Source organism: Malurus melanocephalus, unplaced genomic scaffold (assembly GCF_030028575.1).
Source record: "Malurus melanocephalus ecotype Western Australia unplaced genomic scaffold, MMel_1.1 scaffold_533, whole genome shotgun sequence".
NCBI lineage: Eukaryota > Metazoa > Chordata > Aves > Passeriformes > Maluridae > Malurus > Malurus melanocephalus.
This window is the reverse complement of record NW_026623765.1, coordinates 459149-466348: the sequence shown is the minus strand read 5'-3', so window position 1 is coordinate 466348 and position 7200 is coordinate 459149.

Here is a 7200-nt window from a genome sequence, read left to right as displayed (position 1 = left end):
CCTCCAAGACACTTAGGTTACTGGGTGAGCTGGGAAAGCTGAATCAAGGTCTGCCACAAACTTGTGTGAAAAGTTTCTGTATTTATTAACATCTGTGCAGCAGATGTGTCCAGGGGCCAAATTTGAGATACATAAGATTTGGCCTAGTGAACAGCAAAAGGAACAGGGCTCCATCCCCTGCAGCACAACCCATCATSACCCCACCAGTTTCTCAGTGTCCAGGTAACCTGCTAGCCATGTTTGACTACTACTTCCATTGCATCTTCTGCCTTACAGCCTTGGCTWCTTGGCTGCTAGGGAAACAAAAAACCACCAATTTCCTAATGCAGATACATTTCCTAACTATTTGAATGTAACACAGCTACTGAAAACAGACACATGCAATTCCTGCAGYAGTCTAAGGAAGACGAAAGCAGATTGACTAAATAGCTGAATAAATGCATGCTTTTAAAAAAACCCAAAACCCAAATACCTCAAGCATTTGATACATTTGATAGACAAGGAACAATTCTTATGCACCCACGACAAAACATTTTATTTCTTAGGGTAAAGCTGAAGTCTTCTCATACTCTGGCTGGAAAAAGATCAAAAGCCTCTCTATATTTCAATCTTCAATCAAGCTGCTTGAGACTTAGTCACAACCACTGTACTACTTTCATGTATTACATCATCACCGCCTCTTACTGTTACCCTTCCTTCACAGAACATGACCAGCAGATYTGACTGAAAACTAATGCTAACCTCTGCTTACTCATACGTGCTTTTTACAAGCAAGCTTTTCAACTTACCCAAGACACTGATAAGACACATACCATGAGCATCCACTAGCAGAGTCTATAAAAAAATCCCAAAACCCTAAAATCTTTGAATAGCASTTTTATCTTTTAAATGTCTTCCCCATGTCATGTCTTTGTTCACTGAACTCACCTCCAGCTGTAGTTTGCTCTGACCTGAAAACAGAGTGAGTTGGAAAACCACAACAATGACATGACCTGTGCATACAGGCTTGACAAACACAGAGTTCSCCATTCTACAACAGTGAGGTTAGGAGCATAATTTAATTTCATTTTACAGATGGATTTCAAATGTCATTTKCTCCCTTTTTTTAAATAAAGTTTGATTTTAGCTCCACTATATTTAAAAAAAAACCAAATCCAGTTACAAAATAGTAAGTAGATATTATATAGCCAATATGCAACTACTGTGACTTTTTTGGAACTGAACTCAATTGTCATACCATAGTCACCAACCAGTTAAGACAACAAACACCTTTTCTTTACCAAACTCTTATTGGCTCTCCAGTTGGTCTTTCATTTCCCTTGAAATCACTGCCTGAATTGCGATGTCAATGTGGCAGGCCAGGAATGCAAAGCGAAGCGGGGCTCTGTAACCCCAGCCATGAGTGAGTGTGCACTGAATGCCCCCGAGCCGCGGTGGCACAGAACAAGCCCTACACACAGTGCCCGGCTCCAGCCCAGCGGCTGCYTCACGGCGTCCTGGACCAGTGCCACCTCTGGCTGCCACACAAAGACAAGAGCCACCAGGCCGTGCAGACACAAACCAAGCCGTTTGCAACGCCAGTAGCACTTCAAACTGAGGCAGATGGCACAGGAAGATTCTCTGCTTTCCTCCTTTTCTAAAGCATCTTACACATATCAATTAGTAAGATGAAGCCCATCCCTTCATGGCTAAGAAGAGCCTGCAGTCTCACTCACCTTCACATCTGAGCTTAATTCACTGATCATTTCATCCAAAACTAGACTGACTGGCAGCAATCATTGCTAAAACACCCAACAGGAATAATTAAGAAGCATTTTCATTATCTTACCTCATATTCTTTAGCGGTCTCCAAATACTGGTGTATGTTTAACCTCTGGCATACCAAAGGAGTATGCTCACACACAAAGTTACCTGGCCTAAGAGTAACAGGGGACCAGTAAACTTTAAGAGCATAATATCTGAGATCTGACCTGCTTAGACCAATAAATAGAATTATAAACCATTTTAGGCAATAGTTCCCTGGCACCTGCATAGTGATAGATGGCTCTTGAACCTCTATCTGGTACATGCTGAATATATTTGAACACTTCAAACTGCATATAAAGCACCTCTTAACACTTTGCAGCATTTCTGTGCTTTGGATTCCCAACTTCACACTGCGACAATTTTAAAAGACACACTTAAATTCCGTAACAGTCTAAGCAGCTTGATCATTTTAAATAAAACAAGCTGGGCAATTGAGAATTCTGTTGCCATTCTGCAATGGCAGAATTCCAAATATCAGAGTCAAGATTATCAGAAATCTTTCATACCTTTCATACATCTCCCGTGTCTCAAAAAGAAGCCAGTCAACAGRGAACAAGGCAGCTATTTATTAAATGCACTGCTCTGGAGACTAATTTTGGGCAAGTCCCAGAAAATCAAAGTGTTAGGACCCAACTATCATCTAAACTCAAAGATGTCTTTGAGCAAAAATCTCCCCTTAAAAACACAGCTACACAATTTGGTGTCAGTTTAACAAAACAGYAAGTCATAAGAAAGGCATAAAATGYTTGATGGAGAWATCATGTAGTTCAAGAAAGCACAAAGYTGGGAGGATAATACTGTAAAGTCAYACCAAGACTGAAAGAACTTGAAGACTACAAGACTAATCAARTAAGATTGCTTCATTTTGAGTTGCAAAAACAATAAAAACTTGCTTTTCTGTCTTCAGACTGCGTAAGAAATGTTTGGATAGCTCATTCTGGGACCAAATAACCCTTCTGCTGCTGCCACAAGTTCTCACGAMGTAAAAGTCAAGTGATAATGCATCTAAACTCACCCCAAGTTGAAGGCCTCAACTTTACAGATGCAGACTGCGCTACTGAGCTCTACAGAGACACAACAAGRCTCAAATGATGCAATTATTTCATTTCCTTTTTTCCAAACAATTTCTCTTCCTGCACACGATGCACAAACCAGAACTGATCCCATCTGTAACGCTGACACAGTAAATTTCATTCACTCTTCTATTCTAGTCTCATGAACACATGTTGTATTCAGGTCAGGTTCTTACACATACACGTCAGCAGAGTATAATTTAGTGTGCTATGTTCTTTTAATGATCTATTTGCTCTGTATCACTTTCATAGTTATATGCAAGTAAATTATCCAGAACAAGAAAAAACTTKTTTGGCAACAATTTCTCTAAATAAAAGCACATTCAGTTTTTTAACCTGCAGGAATTGCAAAAGAACACAAGATAGTGTCATATTAATCACTGACTTCCAAAGCTATTTTTTGTTTCATAAGAGGCAAAATGCTGCAACAATTACTCATTACAATTGCTACCGAAAGACAAGATGCACAGATAAAAACCACAGCCTGAGTAACAAATTCAAAAAAATGAGTCACTTCAACAGAACTAAATAAAACAGGAATCGGACCATTACTATGTTTTGGTACATAACTGGTAGAGACTTGCCCATTGAAATTTCTAGGCACCATCGGAAGAAATTCATCCATTAAAATAATGTGCAAATTTGGAAGGAAGCCCAACATAGAAACGACTCTGAATAAAATCTTCTCAAGCCCTGTAACATCAGATTTCCCTTCTTAGTTTTATGTGTGGCAACTAAGGCACAGCGTGTTACAGATGGGATGAGGAAGAACCCACGAGAGCCAGAATATTCCAAACTCTACCTGTATCACTTGTACTGACTCGCATAACTCGGGGCAAATCCCTTCATCTTCCTGTGTTTCTCCATCTGCACAATAACAGCACTCCCAAGAGCGCTGTGATGCTCTTCACWGCAATACCAGCTTTGACACCTCTTGAAGAGCAAGATAAAGCCYGCTCAGAGGTGTTCACTCTCACTTGAGTCTCTATAACCATTTCTTCAGTACTTTCACCACAGGCCTCAGAAAAAATGCAGACATARTGACAAGCAAGGCTAAGGGCAGACTCTGCTATCTTCACAGGGAGAACGCTCCAAGTCTGCCAGTTKCCAGTTCCACTAGACAACAGTGTTTTAACACCTGGGTTCCTGCTGCTCAAGGACAAAGCAGCATGTTGTCTGCTATCAAATAAAAAAAAAGTATTCCCTATTTCATTAAGATAATCCACTAGGATCAAGCATTTTAAAAAAATTTCCACTTCACAACTTTCACTTTTCTATTTTCCTCCACCCTGCCACTGTTCAGAGACCCAGTTTCAAAAATGAACCCACCCATACCCACGATATCCCACTGGAACTAGAAAAAAGTAACCAGTCTAGACAAGTGTGAGCAAGGAACACGTGAATGTGAATAGGAAGGGAAAGATGCCTACCTTCTTAACCAGGAGACAAACACTCAAAGAGACTGAAATCCACTCCAGAGACAACCAGGAAAGCAGGAGAAGAGGAATTCATGCTCCTCTCTTGTCGGCAGCTAGGCAATGATGCAGAGAAACACAGAAGCTCTCCTCTGAGSAGAGCAGGGGTTTCACGCTCCCTGGATTCTCCATCTGCTGGAGAAGAAAATGCAGGACAAGCCGTCTCTGCCGCAGCACATCAGCAACCAGAGATGACGTGACCTGCACTGGGGCGCTGCTGCTTGGCACCACAGAGAACTGCACAGTACCCTCAGACTACCAGCTCCAGCTATCACTAACAGGCAAATATCCCAACACATCAGGAAGCAGCTGGTCAGCCACCATATCAAGGTTTTTAAACTTAGCCTATGAACACAAATGAGGCAAACCTTCCATTCCAAAATGGATGCTTGCAAAGTTAACAGTTTCCCAGGAAAAGGACAGTATCTGAAGCAACCAAGTTACAATGAGGTGAGTGACCCTGCCTGTGTTCCAGGCTAGYTCCCGAGCTCTCACACTATGCACTTTGGCAGGCACAGAGCATTCACACTGTCAGTTAACACAGCTCTGCTTACAAACACCAACTCCTTCAACTGTGGCAGCCTGCTTAGMTGGAATATTAGAGGCAAAAAATAGCTACAGCAAGTAAAACATAGCACAAGGTTAGAGAATTAGGAGAATGAAGACAAACAAAACACATAAACTAAAGCAATGCCAGAGACAAGCAGCACAACCTAACTGAGCAGCTCTAACATCCTCCCTGTGAAGCAGAGGTGAGATCCATGCAGTTGCAAGTGAGACACCCATGGGAGAGCACGTGTGCATTTATAGAGCAAACCAACATGTAGAGCAGGAAAGGCAGCTGAGTTCACACCACTAGCATGCTTATGTAACACGACATGCTCATTCTTCCCTGCCACAAGAGCTAAGCGTGCCTGCGATTGTGCTGCTCCATGGGGACTGAGCCCATGTCTGGTGCTAGCTCCAGCTGTCCAGCACAGAACCACTGAAGGAGCCTTTYCCTGCGGGTAACACAAGTGATAGTGACTGACAGCTCTGCTATTACACTAACAACAGCCCAGACAAATACATGCCCTCTTCCCACAATTACTGGTTTCTAGTTAACATCTGTTTGAAAAGGAACTCTACTGCTTTTAGCCAACAWTTTTTCTTTTCCATGCTGACATGTAAAACACGGAGACTTAATAAAAATAGAAAAAAATAAATTTTCAGTTAAACCAGTAAAATACACCCAAATATTTTTAAGAACCTGCACAGCTTCTTTCGTAGTCAGGCCATGTCTTTCTCAAGTGCAGTTAATACGACCTCCATTTTTCCAAGCTGTCTTACTCTTCAGGGTGTCCCAGAGCTTCCTCATGCAAAACACCTGCATAAATACCCTCCCTTTGCAACTACTGTAATATCAGCATAGTATCAGCAAATACCAAAACACATGTGCACGGAAAAAGGCAAGCAAATGGCACATACATTGGCACAGCTGTCTTTCCTCAAAATGTGACAAAGGAAAGATGGTTTGAGTTTGTGGATGRTATTAACATGATACTGCTACAGATCAAGTTCCTACTCCAGTAAGCAGCTGACCCTTGGCCATTAGCCTGAAAACTTAACTCTGAATTACTAGATTCCCAACTTCTTCTTCTTTATTTAACTGCTTCTGGCCAAATTAAAGGGATAACATYCTTGAAAAAGAACATAACTAAGTGCAGTTAAGAGAGGTGTAACATGACCCGTCCATGTACACACAGTGCAGGAAGGAGCATCTGCAGGGCATGCAAGGACTAATAACTGGATAATCAAAGAGCATTAGACCACGTGCCCTAAGAGCTGAACTTGGCTCTAGCTGTACARTAGATGTCTTTGCCAGCTTACAGATGTTTCCCAACCTGTTCATTTCCCCACCCATTTCCCAGAGGCACACAATAGGCCTAGATAGAGAGTACAGCAGGAGAAAGGCCAAGGGCCACCACACCGCTCAGCACACCCGATATGTGACTGAYTGAAGAGTTATTCTGTGTGCTGTGTTACATGAAAATACACTTTTACCTGGATCATGGTGTAATACAAGGATCACATACAAATCCTCCAACTGCTTTTGGTTTGYCTCCTAATTACACAGAACACACTGCACTAAACAAAAAATGCTCTTTTCTCRTAATACTGTGAGCTGCCTTCATGGGGCTTGGGAAGTCCCAAGAAAACCCCCAAGCACTACTACACAGGCTCCCCATCTTTCACCACACAGAAACCAAAAACTGTTCTGGGATCTCAGCACCTGCCAACCTGCAGATAGACTTGATGTAAGGCAGCTGTRACTATTTGTGGACATGCACAAGAGCTTCTCCTGTGTTGTATTATACTTTCAGCAGAACCAAAAGTCAGTTACAAGTACTCATTGTTTTTTCTCCTTTGTATCTTKAAGTCAACAAACCATATCTGCTACTCCAATATTAGGAAAGCAAAACTGTTTGACACAGAATAACAGGCTTGACCTTTACAGTCATGTGCAAACAGATTCAGAAATGTTAACATACTGGAAAAAATYGACATGACCAAACCCAACTCAAATTCCACAAGTTAGCTTTCCAGCCTTCCAGCTCATAATCCACCTGAACAACTGAGCTAGATTACAACTGGAAAAAAAGCAGCAGCTTCTGCAAAGAGCAGAAAGTCACATGCCATAACCAAATCAATGAAGACCACTATTGTACATGTCAGCTTCCCTCAGAAGAGAAGACTACCACACCCGTCACAACACAAGCGGCCCTGCACTAGGTACATTCATAACACCTCCCACAGATCATTAAAAGAATGCTCCCTGCCCCAAAACAGCGGTGACTGACCCATGG